The 15,867-nt window shown below is 45.8% G+C and overlaps 1 long non-coding RNA gene and 1 other non-coding gene across 2 annotated transcripts; both read right to left on the minus strand.

Moving 5' to 3' along the window:
- Window positions 1–2,961: 2,961 nt before the first annotated feature.
- LOC119087876 lies at window positions 2,962–10,983 on the minus strand. Its single transcript, XR_005091376.1, has 3 exons — window positions 10,800–10,983; window positions 9,192–9,373; window positions 2,962–7,360 (listed from the first exon to the last, which is right to left on the minus strand). It is a non-coding gene; the product is annotated as an uncharacterized LOC119087876 (long non-coding RNA).
- On the minus strand, window positions 3,005–3,166 carry LOC114705930. The gene has a single exon (XR_003736456.1). It is a non-coding gene; the product is annotated as a U1 spliceosomal RNA (small nuclear RNA).
- Window positions 10,984–15,867: the final 4,884 nt, after the last annotated feature.

The raw sequence follows: 15,867 nt of genomic DNA on the forward strand, positions 1-15,867 counted from the left end.
TATGCCCAAAAGGCCCATCCTAGACCCAAACACTAGCTTCAGCAAATCAGCAACAGTCAGAATTTGCACCCCAGTACCCACCTGCCACCACAGGGCAGGCAGGGCCAGGCAGCCTCCCTTTCACAGCCACACTGCTATCTTTCCGATATTCCACAATGCTCTGTTATATATTTGGCAGTGTTATCAAACAAAGGCTGGTGCAAAAATTAAAAAAAAAAAAATGTGTATTTCTGTAATTTAGTTCTCCAAATTCTTGGAATTTAAAAAAAAAAAATATTTGAATTTTCTCTGGAATACAAGTTGCATTTTGGATAACAGAGCCGTTATTGATAAGTCTGTGTCATCTGTGCAGTTATTTCTGAATTCTTAACTATGTACACAAAAGCCCCGAATACCTAGGAAACATTGTCTCCCTTAGAAAAATTCATTATCTGCCTCAATAGAAAATTTCTCCATCTGATTCAATGACTCCCACGTGAGTAGGATCACAAAAGGAGGGTGGGGGGCTGACAAGTTTTTTCACTGCTTTTGAGGAAACAACTCATACTGGACTTAAATAGTTTTTCAACAGAACATTTGTTATTCCAAAAGCATTGAAAAAGATTCAATGTCCAGTTCTAAGTCCCCTTCCAGTGGATAAATGAAAAGACATTTTTGCATCCCGGGCCAATAAATGTAACAACTTGGGTATTAAGCTGCAAGTAAGAAACTTTATTATGGGCTGTGATGGTGCACATCTTTAATCCCAGCACTCGGGAGAAAGAAGCAGGCGGATCTCTAAATTCAAGCTCTATAGAGCAAGTCCCAGAACAACCAGGGCTCTGTAGAGAGAACCTGTCTCAATAAATAAACAAACCAACAGATAGATAGATAGATAGATAGATAGATAGATAGATAGATAGATAGATAGATAGATAGCTTTATTGTGGAGAAGGTGAGAATCCAATCTGTAATGCTTTTAATCAGAAGCATGAAATGGGCCTGCCATCTGATTCTACCTGTCACATGCCTGTTGGGTTGTTCTTAAAATTTCATAAACTCTGTTCCCTCTCTCATCAAAGAAAATTGTTATTATTTCGGAGTCTTTATCAGTAATGACTAATAATGGCTGTGGCCAGAATTTGCAGGAGACCCTGAATGTGGAGGGGCAAAGATGTGTCCTCAGGGCCTTACAAATCTACAAGACAGCTGTCCAAACAAACAAGCTGTGGGGGAAGGCAGTGGGAGCAGAGAGCGCTGGAGCCCACAGGCAGAGGTCCCCTCAGTGGGTGAGGTCACTGGGAAGGCTTTCCCTAAAGAAAGCAGAGGGACCAGGGACAGAACACCAGAGAAGACTCTCCGTGGAGTTAGGCTTTGATGACTTCAACAAAGGCAGTTGTTGAAAGGTACCACCTGGTTTGAGGAAATAAAACTTGTCTGCTAAGTAAGATTTAGAAAAAAAAAAAATCTCACAAAGGACAGATTTGAGAGGTGAGAGTCGAGAAACAAGCTGTGGCTCAAACTGTAGACGTCACGAAGCCAGGCTTGTGTGCCAAGTACCAACCAATCAGCTTTCTCTCAGTAGCCGTTCAGGAAGCCTTGGTGTAGTGCTTTGTTCCTTCGGGTTCGGGTGGTGATTTGGTTATCAGTTGTGGTGGTGGTGGTGGTGGTGGTGGTGGTGGTGGTGGTGGTGGTGGTGTTTTGGTGATTGGTTTTGGTGGTGGTGGTTTGGTTATTGGTTTTGGTGGTGGTGGTAGGGTTTGGTTATTTTCTTTCTCAGAGGTTTCATTTTAAGTCCTGGGCATTTGAACTTAATATGGTCATCATCTGAGGAAAACAGAAGGGTTTGCAAGTTGTCTGGAGTTGCAACTGAAGAACAGAATTAGAATTCCAAAGCTGTAATCACACAATAGAGCAGCATCACAATTAAGACATGAGTGAATAAAAGAAACTGTCATTAGATACATTCCTTGCCCACCTGGGGCAGTGGCCCAGTTCTAGTTCTAAGCTGGTGGCTTTACTAAAACAGCCTCTCTCCCTCCCTCCCTCTTCCTCTATCCCTCTCTCCCTCCCCCCCCCCACCCCACTCCCCACCTCGTGAGACAAGGTCTCATGTAATCCAGGCTGGCCTCAAACTTTATGTAACTGAGAGTGGCCTTGAACTCCTAACATTCCTGCCTCTACTTCCCAAGAGACGGGATTACATGCCACCTGTAGAATTTTCAATCTACCCTTTTAACTGGTCACTTCTGATCTTTCACGAATTACATAGTGAATTGGGCAACTGGTATTGAGGTGAAAATCACTTATTTGATTGCTAGAGCCTTGGCTTACTGCCTTACCGTTGTCCCATTGAGCTCTCAATGGGTATTCAGAGAGAGGGCCATGTTGTTATGACAAGCCATTCCCTCCAGCCTTTACAAGCATAACTAGTCCACCTTGAGGTAAGAGTCATCATTACCTGAATCCCTCCAGTGATGCTCTACTTCCCTACACTGTCAAAGAGAAGATTAAAATTTAACCTGGTTTTCAATGAAACACAAACATTCATGTCACAGGCAATGAACTTGAGCTGTGCGTGGCCCTTAGCTGATGGGAGGACTGGCTGCCATAGGGTGCTCTGCACAGGGACAGGGACCAGGGCCATCTACTACTTTCACAGAGAATAGAATGAACTCCACAAGAACACCAGCATCTTCATTTGAAGTTGATCCTATGGAACTGGCTTAGATGAGCCCACATGCAAGGACCTGAGGCCCCTCCACACCCCATTAGTGAGGCCCCTGTCTTAGAAAGAAGAAATGACAGAAATAGAAAAGTGAAAGGTGGGAATTTACTGAAATGTTGTTTCCCTCACATTGACCATTTTTAAAATCAAAGATATTTTCAAACCAAAGGAATCTGAGATGATTTAACTAGGAGAGTATTTTTCATCCAAGAACAAGAACAAATGCACGACAGAAAATAAAGATGTGTATTTTCTTTGCACATCTAATTAACAATATAAAATTTTCTTTTGTTTCCTCAGGGGAGAATGCAAACACAGTCCCCCATGACCACAAATTATGCAGCCGAGTTTCCAGAATTTGGGGGAAATCACGGGGGTCGGCTCATCATGAGTGCAATGGATGAGGTTCACTCTGGAAAAACCACCTTTGTGGCCATGGTATCTCCCCTGCCAAGGTGTCTATAATAAACTAAGTTTCCAAGCTCCATTCACACTTACTTCACAGGAAAAATAAGTTGCAGAGACCTTGTGAGCACTCCCCCAGAAAAGGAAGAGATTGATCAAGAATAAGATAAACACCAAGACTGGGAACAACTGCCCAGATGTTAGAACAGATTTCAGGGAAGTTAAGAAGATGCTGTGACTGTGACCACACCCTCCCATATGAAACATCATGGCACACTGGACACCTCTCCTACTGTATTCCTTACGGAGAGCTTTCCTGTGACCCCCCAAGTCCATCATGCTTCCCTCCTGAACACTCCTCCCGTCTGTAATTTTAATTGGTCTTTCCTTCTTCATCGGGCACCTCTTTAGAGCACAGTCACGCTGCTTACAAAACAACTACATGTTCTGAGTGTCTCCCAGATGGCTTCCTAGGACCAACCCATTGCCATAAAAGGACTTTCTGATAGCGCATGGTGAGGACACCATGTAACGGCTTTCGGGGAAGCGATCGGGATCTGGCAGTGAAGCTTGTACCAGTTTCAGCAGAGGGCCCCAGGGCCTGCAGTGACTGTATGAGCCTTGGCACCCTAGTTCTCGAGCCACAGAAGCACCATTTATAAAAAAGGAAATGGAGCAAATGAGCCAGAAGGGCAGTGAGGTCAGGTCTATGAGCTCAGCTCTGAGGACAGTGGTGTTGGACTCCAAGGCAGCCCCAGCACACACCTCTGAGGCCAGCTGAGAACTGAAAATACCACTTCACTGTGTGTATGCTATGGGCTGCAACTTCCGCATCTGAACCTTCCTTCTATTCAGGCATAACTTCTAGAGTCACCACCCCTGAAACTCACTCCCAGCCTCTCCAGAGTACACTTATGTCCTACTGAGGGCTCTGTGTGACCATGACCCTGAGGATCTACAGCTATGGAACCTTCTGTTCTCTGCCAAAATTCCATCTGGTCTCTCTAGTAAGCAACAGTAGATCTGGAGATCACAGGGGATGCCCATGTACAGTTATGTGCCTCCCAGTGTGAATGTCTACTGCCCCACTGCAACTAAGTATTAGGACGGGAAAGAAGAGCTGGAAGAGGAGAGACAGAAGAAGAAGGGTGAGAAGAAGAAAGAGGAGGAAAAAGCAGGGACTAGTAAATCAGAAATGAAGGACAGATGAAGAAAGATCCCAGTGAGAGTTTCCAGACCCCAGCCTTATGGTCAATGGCAGTCCTAACTTCAGTTGTTGCCTGCTTGGTCCTCAAGGTACAGTGCTGATGTCTCTGACTCCAAACACTGCATCTCAGTGTGAATGCTGGGGAGCCACTCAAAGACAACTGGGACTTGCTCCCTTCTGCATCTCTGAGGCCTAGCCCTGTGGTCCCCACTGTCCTGGACAACAGACGCATTATGTAACCGGTCACCGAAGGGAACATGCTCACTCCCAACAGGTGCGTTCTGAGTCCAGCCAGAGATGCTTCTATACAGGACATGACCCCACCCAAGCCCTCCACCCGCCCCAGCCTTCTTCCCCTGATCCTTGGTGGGTTGTGGCAGGGCATTCTTGCAACAAGAGGTGGATCTTCTCAGAGGCTTTTTCCACTGGGAGCTCTTTCTGAGTCAGCATCCCCGTGTTTATTTAAAGACCACTGGTGAGACAAGAGCCTCTCTTCATTTTCCAGACGCTTCTCTTCCCCTTCTTGCATCATCTGCTGGTTCTCTTGCTTTTAAAGGGAAGCTGTGTCCAGGGTCATTCATAAACTGAGGCATCCCAGCATTCTCTTGGAAAATGGAAGTATTGCTCCAAAGCAGATCCTCACGCCAGGGATTTCTGACACCAAGGCTATGTATGACCTTAATGTCTGATGAGCAGACTTGTCATCAACAGCTGGCTTTTCTCAGTCTCTGTCAAATGTCCCCAAACCTCTCTTTTTTGAGTCTTCCGGGTACAGTGAAGGGACGGAGTCTTCCTGGAAGCTCTCTGTCCTCACAGCTCTTTCCAGCTCCCCCTTGGCACTTAGCGGTAAGCACCAGACTTCCTGTCAGCTCACTGTCAAAGACCCGCTGGCACTTTGAGCACCTTGCTACTCAAATCTCAGATGGTGGTTTCCAGACTAACCACTCAAGAGACGCTTGTAAGGAACCTGACTCCCTGTAGACCGGCTGAATTTGAATTTGCAGTTCACTCAACAAGACTCAGGATAGGACTACACTGACTCCAGTTTGGGAAATGCTCCTTTAGCAGAGTGGTTGCTGGCTTGATCATAAGTGGAATCACTAAGTGAATTTAGGAAAAACAACAATAACAACAACCAATCAAGTTGTCTCCCCAAATTCTGATTGAATCAGCATAGGGTATGCCCCAGGCATCAAGGGGCTTAAAGGGTCCCCAAATGGTGCTACTGGGAAGAATGGCTTAAGAATCTGTACTTTGGCTCTTCTGATTATTCATGTAATATCTAGTTATTGAACAAAACAATAATGAACACTCATTGTAATCTATTAAGTCTGGATAGATTTTAAATCAATCAGTGCTGAATATAGAATTTAGGTATGGCATTTTCTGTAGAGGTGAGGGGTCTGAGGAAGAAGGTTGCAGACCCAGGCACATCCAGGAACTGACATATTTTTAGCCTAACCTGGTGTGCCACTAAAAGGTAGAGAAAGGACTCATCCTCAAATGGAGGGAGAATCAGGCAGATGACCAATCTTGTAATGCACACTGCTATCCCTACTTGAGATCTAAAGTTTCTCGCAGGAGGCATTCAGGTCTCTCCTTCCCGTGGATGTGGCCCAATAGATGATGCACTTTGGATGGACAACATCAAGCTCTAATCACATGAGCATGAGCCCAAGCTTGACCCGCTCCAATAATGACAACATCATTGGCAGAGGCAAGGGTAGCCATCCACCATCTATGGAAGAATCATTGTAGGGAAGTTTGTCAAAGGGATTCTGCTTATATGACAAATGAATCCAAAGAGGATGAGAACACCCAGCTCAGGGCTCTCGGAATATGAGGCCACTTCCAGGTTAAGGGATTACTCTAATTTCTCAAGGAATGTGCTTTTGACTAGGGTTTTCTCAGCCGTAAACCCAAGGGGTCTCGGCTTTCCGTGAAAAATTAGCTTACTTTATCATCTGTTGTGGTTTGAATGTGAAAAGTTCCCAACAGGCTCATATGTTTGAACAATTGGCCCTCAGCTGGGGGAGCTATTTTGGAAGACTGTAAAACCTTCCAGAGGCAGAGCCTTGCAGGAGGAGACAGGGATGGGTGGCTTGAAACTGTCCACCAGCCCCACTTCCTGTTCACTCCATTTGCTGACTGTGGATGGAGTAAAACCAGCTGCCTCACATGCCTGCCGCTAGGTCTTCCCTCCTATTATAGACTTCCTCTCAAATCATAAGCCAAAAAAAAAAATCTTTCTCCCTTAAGTTGCCTCTAATCAAGTATTGGTCATAGCAAAAAGAAAATTAAAAGTGCCATCTAAAATATCTTCATTTATGAAGAGATTTGACATCTCCCAAATAAGGATCCTCAGGATCCTGATAAAAATAGATTTAATTCCCTTTGCTTTTTGCAAAATATGGATTCTCATCCACCAGGTACACTTAGGTAGATGAAAGGCCACCTACATAACTCACCTCCTGACCCATACCTTAAATAGAGGGAGTCAATTTCAACATTCACTAAGGGGCATCTTCCTAATTAAATGCTCTACAGTGCTACCCAAAAGTGAGGGTTTTAGTTTCAAAACCTGGAAATAACTTCTACAGTCTTAAACTTTAATGGCATGTTTCCTTATAATCAGAACCTGATTGGCATGCCCACAGAGTAGAAATGTGCAGAAAATTCCAGGGAGGGCTGAAAAGGGAACTGTACAGACTGATGAGCTATGCTCTGCACTGATTTGGTGGTTTTGATCCATTCCATTCCACTAAGTGTCAAAGATAAATGAGCCCTAAGAGCCAGGCTCAGAGATGACCACTTCCTCTGTCTGATTCTTCTCTTCTCACTGTGCCTGCCTTTGCTGGTTTCTCTGTCCCCCTCCATCTAGAGTGACAGGATACCTGGTCTTTGCCCTTCTTCTCTTTTTTCTTTATATCCACTCAGAAGGCATCTTGCCAGTCTCCAGTCTAGTTGACTTTTAAACCACTGCTGACTGGCTGATGGTGGAGCTCAGTGGTCCTGGTATGCGAAAAGGCCGGGTTTGACTCCTAGCATGGGAAGAAATTATTAATTAATTAAAATATTGCTGATGACCATTCTATCCCCAATGCCAGCCTCTCATATCTCTGCTCGATGCCAAGTGAGCCTGAATGGCCCAAGATCTTCATGATAAAGAGCCCTGCTTTGCTGGTGTAGTGGAGGACAGACTTCTTGAGGCATGCTTGTCAAAGTCTTGTCTGCAGAGGAACATAGATATTACTGCTTACTTAACAGATGTGTTTTTCAATAGGAAGCAAATGAGGAGCAACATAATCCTCTATAGGTAGCTAGTTTTATCTACATCCACTCATTCTGTATCTCACTTTATCCATAGAAAAATTATGTCTAAGAACACAAAGGACCTGTCCTTTTGGAGACCTTGGGTACCTTTGACTCAACATTACTAGAGAATAGAGTAGGGCCCCTGCTTTTGTCTTAGATGAGGGAGCAAACGCAACAGAGAAGGCATAGTTCTGTGCTGGCTAATGAATCAAAAGCCCATTAATAGAGAGCAATACATATTGATGTGTAAGTAACATGAGCTACAGAGCCAAGATCATACATGGCCTTCTCAAGGACGTTTGTCACAGACTTCAAACCCTTGCTTCTAAGGGCCCAGGTGTTCTGGAGTACATTGGACAGACATCCCATGTGGAAAATCCAGGGCTTCCCAGCCTCTGAGCTCCTTCACCATCGGCGGCCCTCCAACCCCAAAGGCATGTCTGTCCTTACTTGCCTGAGCAAATACGCTGTCTGCCTTATAACTGACAACATTCAGAAAATAAGTATGTGGGTGAGCACAAAGCAAAGAGCTTGCTTCTCTAGGAACAATTTCTCAAAAGTCCCTTTTAAGGGACACACAAGAGAGAGCCCACAGGCTGCAGAAACTAGCTTTGGGTTTTCTAACCAGCCTCACGATGCCCCCAAGCTAATATATAGAAGTGGGTTTCTCAAACAAGAATTTCTACCAGGATGAACAGGCTTCCTAATTCCCACTAGCCTGCCAAGCTTCACTCTACGCAAAAGTGAGGAACAACCCAGGCATTGAGACACATGTTCCCCCAGCCGATGGATGAGCCATGTCTGCCCACGCAGGCCGCATTATTATCAGCAAGAACTAACAATGGTGCCTGTTCTCCTTTCTCCCAACAACACCGAGCTGCTTCTCCACCTCTGACCTGGAGGCTGAGCCAAATTCCAGCAGAAATCCCAGGAGAAGCCCTGGCTTTCCTTGCCTCCTGCTGCAAGTTAGCATGATCCAGTCAGAATGGAAAGGCTGCAAAAACCTTTTCATTGAGACTACCTTTATAAAACCTGCCTTTATTATTATATTTACACTAAAAATCACAGAACCAAGAATGGGTTCATGAAGAGCTGTTAACATTCTTTCTGTAGTAATTGTGGAGGGCAGGCATTTATTGCTATTATTCATCTTCTCCATGTTCAGTCACCCTGAGGCTACATTTCCAGATCCCCTCTCTTCCATTTAGAAAGGAACACAGACAACTTCTCTAGTGACTGGACCTGCAGAAACCTCACCCCATTTTCAGTGACCCTCTTGAACATCTCAGGGCAGGGGGAAAACAGAGGCCAACGCTGTCCCACTTAGTGTGGCTTTGGGTACCTCTGGGGGCACCGGACCTATATTACAGCACAAGGTGAGTCCTCTCAATGTGACTGAGGAAAAAGTGAAGGACCAGATAGAAGAGAAGAGAGCAGCAGAGGGCCTCCAGGATGAGGGGCCCTCCTGACAGGAAGGAACAGGAAGTCTGTGGTGTCACAGTGAGGTCAGTGGTTCAGTAACTGAAGAACAGAGTGAACCAGAGGGCAGAGACTTACAGCCAGGCAATGCTGGAAAACCACTTCAATGGACCCAGGTCAAGACTGAATGAGTCTTCACTTTCTCTTCACCGTTTTCACAGCTTGCTCTAATTTCAGTAGATTCTGGATCCGCATTTGAAGAGTCCTGACATGAGGTGAGGAGGGTTAAAACACTGACTAATTTGTAGAGTATGTGTGTCCTGTAAATGCAGAAAATAAATCCAAGGTCAGAGTCCAGAAGAATGGCTGCAATCGTGTTCACAGTTGAAAGTTAGGTCTGGAGGCCCAAAAGTCAGTACTGGTCCAAAATGAACCAGTGAACATGGTGATCTGAAAGCCAGTCTGGCAGGTGGCAGGTGGTACGCATAAGAAAATATGGAGGTCCCTGTGCTACAGTCCTGCCTCATCCAATAACAATGGGCATCCCTTGGGAGTGAGGGTTCTGTACAGAATGTGTCTGTCTTCTTCCTCAGAAGCTGTGGAAAGCAGAGGCATTATAAGGAAGCTATTGCTAGTTGCTCATCTTATTCCACCATTCATGATCCCAGGTTCCATGACAGAATCTCAAGATGGCACAGTTCAATTGTCAGAGAGCTCACTAAGAGATAGACCTAACAAACAAAACAATTAGAAAGAAAAAAAAAACTGGCTGTTGAAGTCAGCTGTAGTTGGCTATCAAGAGCTGAACACTGTCTAGAGCACAAAATGATCTTGTGGGACCAGAAGGAGATCATAGACCACATACCGAGTCTGGACTAAGTCATCTTCAAGGTCTTCATCCTCCTTCATACTCAACCCCTTTTCTAGCAGGCCTGACTCTGTCCTGTATGATCCATACCATCTGAAAACAGGCCTCAGAATCAGTCCTACTCACAGGCAGCACCTTTGAGACCCACAGTCAACCTCCTCCTCGGGTTCTACACCTCTCAGCCTCTGGGTCTCTCTGCCCTGCTGTGGTCTCGCTACATCCTTGACCTGACGCCTAGTAGAGCTCCAGTTTCGCCTACTGTTCCCCATATCCACTCTCGGCATGATTGGGATTTTCAAACTCCCTCTAGCCCAATAGCTGCTCCAGCACTGGATTGGCAAATACGTTCTTTCTCAAGCCTGTTCTAACCTTTGCATTTTGGTGTCTTAACAGAGCCTCCACGGGCTGCACGTAGCTGCTTGGGGTTTAGCCAGCCCCAGAAGACGACGCATACCCGCTTTATCTTAGCTGGTTTTTTCTGTTGCTGTGACAAAAATACCCCCACAAAAGCAACACACAAGGAATAGTTTCTTCTGGCTTGCAGCTCAAGAGGGATGCAGTCCGTCATGACAGGAAGCCGTGGTCGCAGCAGCAGGGGCAGCTTGTCACACTGCACCACAGTCCAGAAGCCGAGAGTCAGTAAGAAGTGGGACTGGGCTGAAAAAAACCTCCGGGCTCAGCCTCACAATCCTCCACCCTCTAAAGATCTCGAATTCCCGGTGTGACCGGCTAGAAGCCAAATGTTCAAACATATTGGCCTAGGGGGAACATTTCGAGTTGAAAACACAGCACCAATGGAGGGAGAAAATGATGGAGTAGATACAGAGGGGAAAAGGACAGATGTTGGGTAAGGAGCAGTAGCCAGAGGGAGAACTCACATTCTGAGATCTCTGATAAGCATTTCCTAACTTCAGTTGCTCCATTGGGAAGTTAGAGGTCATTTTTTTTTTTTCTAAGCTCAGATGAAGACAGTCTTTGGCTTGAAGTACTTTGCGATCACAGTCTTCCACGTTCCAGGAGAACCATGTAGGCACCGCGAGGCTGAAGTGTGACTGACAGTGAAGTATAGAAGAGACTGACATTAATAAAGCCAGAAGTTCAAACCGTGATCTCAGCTCAGCCAGAGCTGCATGTCTGGAGCCACCTTACTGCCCAGCTTCATTTGTGGCTTTAGAGATTCAGAAGCAGTGGGAACGCTGAACTCCAGGTGACTCCCAGGTGGCTTTTTGATCAAGGGAAAATTCATCTATCTCTCTCTATCTCTCTCTCTCTCTCTCTCTCTCTCACACACACACACACACACACACACACACACACACACACACACGTCTGTACCAGGCTTTTTCCTTAGGGCCACCAACCAGCTCCCAAATCATGACACAGAGACTTATTATTAGTTATGAATGCTTGACCTAGCTTAGGGTCATTTCTGGCTAGCTCTTTTAACTTAAATTAACCTGTTTCTCTTTATCTACCATTTGCCTCAGGCTTTTTACCTTTCTTACTTCTGTATATCTTGCTTTCACTGCTTCTCACGTCTGTCTGTCTTGCGACTGCCTAGCCAGCCCCAGACATGTCCCTCTCCTCCTCCTCCTTCTCTTTCTTCCTTTCTCTAGGGCCTAGGTTTCTCCTCCTATTTATTCTCTCTGCCTGGCAGCCCCGCCTATCCCTCTCCTGCCTAGCTATTGGCTATTCAGCTTTTTATTAGACCAATCAGGTGCCTTTGGAGACAAGGTGAAACAGATGCAATATATCTTTACATAATTAAACACACATCCTCACATTATTAACCAAATGCAGCGTAAACAAATGTAACACAGCTTTACATAGTTAAAATAATATTCCACTACACATGTCCTTAAACTGTCTAAAATCAAGGACAATTCCCTTCGTCATGTTCCATGATGCCTGAAGAACACTCTGTGCAGCAAGGACCTTCGTAAACTGTGTTAACGAGAGAAATTTCAAAGTCAAAACATTCGGTAATGATGAGACTCTGAGCCATATACCAAATACAAACATTTTCGAGGTCCCTCCCAGGGGTGTAGTCTCAGAGGTTCCCATCTACCTCTTCATTGGCAAGGTCCAATAAGTCAAACAAAGGACTCTATCAAGTCCTGTACCTCCTGCACGCACTTTTTTACTGAGTGTACATAATGAAGAACATGGATGGTTAACTGGCAATCACTGCCAATGTGCAGCCCCTGGAGGTGTGGAAATGTACAGCTTGACCGGAGAAGGTAGTGGTAAGAGTGAGGCAAGCAAGCATACACAAGAACTATGTCAGGTGTGCACAGATGTCTGAGCTGTGCAGAGCACCTGTTGCTCTTGCAGAGGACCTGGATTTGGTTCCCAGCACCCACATGGTAGCTCACAACTGTGTGCAAATCCAGTTTCAGGGGATCTGACACCCTCTTCTGGCCTCTATGGGCACTGCACCCACATGGTGCACATACATGGAAGCGAAACACTCAAAAACATAAAATCAAATAAGTAAATCTTTATTTAAAAAATTAAAAATTATGTATTTTCCCTACTCTATCAAACTGTAGAAAATCCAAATCTTCCATCTCCTAGAGACTCCCATTGATAAAGATTTTTCAGAAAGTGTCATTCTGGGACTCCCACTATTTGCTTCAAATTTCATAGGTCAGACACAAGTGGGTCCCCTTTTCCTTATCTCCTCCTTGTGGTCTCTTCATCACTGGGTATCAGCAAAGACTTCTAACTTCATAGGTCTGTGGACCCACTCTCCCTTGGAAAGAGCATGGGCGATCTCAGGAGACATTTTTCATCAGGGTTTGCCCAGAATTTTGGCTAGTCCCACTGCATTCCAGATTCCTAGGGCTCAACTGAAAGCTTATGTGAACAGAAATCCTTCTAAGCAGGGGAGAACCAAGATCCTCAATCTAAAATATTATTGTCTTCCTTGGTAAACAGATAGGTTATCCTTTGTAAACAGACTGAAAGATATACGGGAGGGAATAATGAGCTGAAAAGTCAGTCTTCAGATTCCCTAATGGTTGTAGTCTGTAATAAATGTGTGGGAATGAGACATAACCTTTTCCCCAGAGAAAAACGTCTGCCATTTTCACCAACCAGACGTGATCGGGTCTCCAAGAAAGTTGCCTTATCTTACAAAAAGCCACAAGGACAAGCATAAAGGACCAGGGAGAGGACTATATTTTTGAGCTGAATGGCCACAAACATTCCAAAGAATAAACTTGAATCTTCCCAACAGAAGGCAACTGCAAACCCTTTGGCAGTTCCTAGGGAACGGGCCCCTCCGAAATGTCTGACCTTCGCTGCACTTCATGTGCGGTGTTAACACGGAGCCTGAAAGATGCGCGTCTCTTCCTGTTTTGTTGTAAGACCAGGCTCAGGACACAGGGTACAGCTCTGCTGCTGGCTTTTGAGCTGTCCTCACTCTGCCCTCAGAGGTCTGCCGCCAGCGGAGCCAGACAGAAATATTCTCCAAGCCTAAGAATGCCCAGGAACCAACAAACCTAGGTGGTTCCTAAGCTTATTTCCTGTGTTCAGATTCTGGAGTGGAATCCCAGGTTGGCCTGGCTACAAAGGCTGGAAGGTAAGAAAGGTGAAAAAATTCTGGAAAATGTTTCCAAGTTTTCTGTTTACTGGGTAGACAACAAGCCAAAAGCTGTTTGGAGGAGCTGGCCGACTGGCGGCTTTTTTCCATAAATTTCCAAAGAGCAGTGTCTGGCCTAAGGGAGGGAGATTTGAGGTGTGGAATAAGAAGGGAGAAAAGTAAAAGGTGATTTATTGGTGCCCTTGGCAATTCAAAGCTGGAGTGCCTGGCAAAGCCAGAGCTATCCGCTACCGTAGTTGGAAATTAGCCAAGAAGAAGGTCAGAGCTGTGAAGAATGGAGATGTCATTTGAGAAGCAAACTGAAGGTACAGGTATAGAAACCGACCCAGCTGAGAAACCAACCCAGCCACCTGCCGGGACAGAATGAGAGAGAGAGAGGAGAGAGAGAGAGAGAGAGAGAGGGGTGGGAGAGAGAGAGAGAGAGAGAGAGAGAGAGAGAGAGAGGAGAGAGAGAGAGAGAGAGAGAGAGAATATGGGAGTGGTTTTATCATGAGAGAAGATTTAAGGGGCAGAGGAAGGCCTCTTTCCTAATTTGTTATGGAGGAGGAAGAACAATGTCTACAGTAGATACAATGGCATGTCTGGGAAAGGGAAGGTCAACCTGTTAGAATGGCAAAGGGGACCAGAGGTGTGACAATGCTGAATCAAAGTACCTGGCCGAAGTGTGAAAGAGGAGGCAAATCTTTTACTTTCTCTTAATTCACAAAAATTCACAATCAGTCAGAGCCTCATGTTTTACAAGTCCTCTGGGAGAAAATGTGTAGACCACTGAAAAGGATGCCCTGCAGGCCCCAGATGTGAGGATGCCCTGCAGGCCCCAGATGTGAGGATGCCCTGCAGGCCCCAGATGTGAGGATGCCATGCAGGCCCCAGATGTGAGGATGCCATGCAGGCCCCAGAAGAGCTTGAGATAGGGATAAGATGTGACTCTGAATCACACAGGCTCATGGCCCTTTTATAATCAATGAAGAGGTGAGCAGGATTTAGCCAAATTCCATTGTCTACCAACGAAAGATGCATTCATGTGTCTCTCAGCAATGTAGTAAAGGATGCCGACTTTGGAGATAAAGAAGCAGAACTCCCTTTGTGTTTGTGTAAAGAAACAGCAGCACCAAGCCTGCTGATGGAGTTAAGTCAGTACCAAGGGTTTGGCACAGCGGCACCAAGATCGCAGTTGGTGGTCTTTATAGTTTTCTTTCTTCCCTTCCCTCTTTCCTTCTCAGAGAGAGAACACTGAGGGAAAGAATCTGGGTAAAGGGTGGGGGTAAGTGGTGGCTTTGCTTATTGCTTTTTCCTATAGAAGTTTGTAAGTAATGGCCAAGGGGGATAGAGAGGAGAAGCCGAAGACTGGATACACAGAATTCAAACAAGTTTTTGAACGTTTTATTTGTGTGTGTGTGTGGGGGCGGTGCGCACATGAGCTCTTCTGGGCATCAAACCCAAGGCCTAGCACTTGCTAGGCAAGCACTCTACCACTGAGCATCCCCAGCCCAAGTTTTCCATTTCTGTGTTTTACATTTCAGGCACTAAATTTACGGCCTCTGGCTTAAAGTGGAGCATCCCTCACAATGCCTGAGCACCATGAGAGAAATGCCAGTCAGAACAGCAGAAGAAAGCTCTGAAGGACAAGCGGTTTGCCAAGAAAGACAAGAGCAGAAAGATGATCCGTAAAGTACACACAGAAGCAACCGAGAGCCAGGCCAAAGCAACGCTAACAAACCCGGATCGCTGTGTTCCTGTGTCATAGCATGGGCAATGGGAGACAGAGCTACAGGCCTGGGTGGAAACTCTGATCTCAAAGTTTCACCAGAACTGGCTGAAATGGATCTTGGTATTGGGAATATGGTAAGCATGCCGAGGAGAGAAGACAAAATAGTTTTAGGCCCAGACAATGCTCTGTGTTGCCTGTGGCGTGGCATGGGACATATCTCACGGGAGGCGACTGTCAGAGAGCCTCCTTGAGGAACCCTGGGAGCCAGGACTGGAGGGATAGGAGCCATTGCTGCATAGCATGAGGAGATGAGTTCAGATCCCAGTACCCACTTGAAAACAAAAGGAAGCCACGTAGCTGCCACACCAGAGCTGCGAGCTGGAAGCAGAGAGAGGAGGATTGATTGCTGGGCTTGCTGGCGGCCAGCTTAGCCCAGGTGCTATAAGAGAACAAGCCAGTGAGTGATATCTCAGGTCGCCTGGCATCTTTCTTTGGTCTCTTGCCCATGCTTACACGTACATATACCTGCATACACTGCACACAAATACACGGCCCACATATCCCACATATGCAGATATACGGACATACCCACACACACGACAAACAAGGGAGCCGTTCCCTGGTTGTA

The sequence above is a fragment of the Peromyscus leucopus genome, chromosome 4 (genome assembly GCF_004664715.2).
Source record: "Peromyscus leucopus breed LL Stock chromosome 4, UCI_PerLeu_2.1, whole genome shotgun sequence".
Classification (NCBI taxonomy): Eukaryota; Metazoa; Chordata; class Mammalia; order Rodentia; family Cricetidae; genus Peromyscus; species Peromyscus leucopus.